We start from the raw sequence: 467 nt of genomic DNA, 5'->3' as shown, positions 1-467 counted from the left end.
CCCCCCCCCCCCCGCCTCATAGTGAAAGCATGGTTACCTTAGGAAAAGTGGAAACAGCAGCTACATTGTGCGGCGTCTTCAGTGTCGACCCAAAAAAACGGACATGTGAGCGTTCAACAAGTGACACATCTAACCTGGGGAGACGTAGCGGTAGTTTTAGTTTTTGCTGTGGAGAGGTGGATCTTTGTCTTTTAGGTTACATAAAGTATGTTTTACACATGCAGTATCCATCCTAATTTGATGTGACAAGTCTCTCAAATAAGCTATTTTCGGGGCGGCTGTGGCTCAGTGGTAGAGCGGTTGCCTGCCAATCAGAAGGTTGGTGGTTCGATCCCTGCCCCTGCAGACATTGTTGAAGTGTCCTTGGGCAAGACACTGAACCCCTAGTTTCCCCCGGTGCTGCGCATCGGAGTGTGAATGTGTGTGAGTGTTTAGTTGATGAGCAGGTGGCACCTTGTACGGCAGCC

Source organism: Etheostoma spectabile, chromosome 9 (assembly GCF_008692095.1).
Source record: "Etheostoma spectabile isolate EspeVRDwgs_2016 chromosome 9, UIUC_Espe_1.0, whole genome shotgun sequence".
Classification (NCBI taxonomy): domain Eukaryota; kingdom Metazoa; phylum Chordata; class Actinopteri; order Perciformes; family Percidae; genus Etheostoma; species Etheostoma spectabile.
This window is presented reverse-complemented; position numbering follows the sequence as displayed.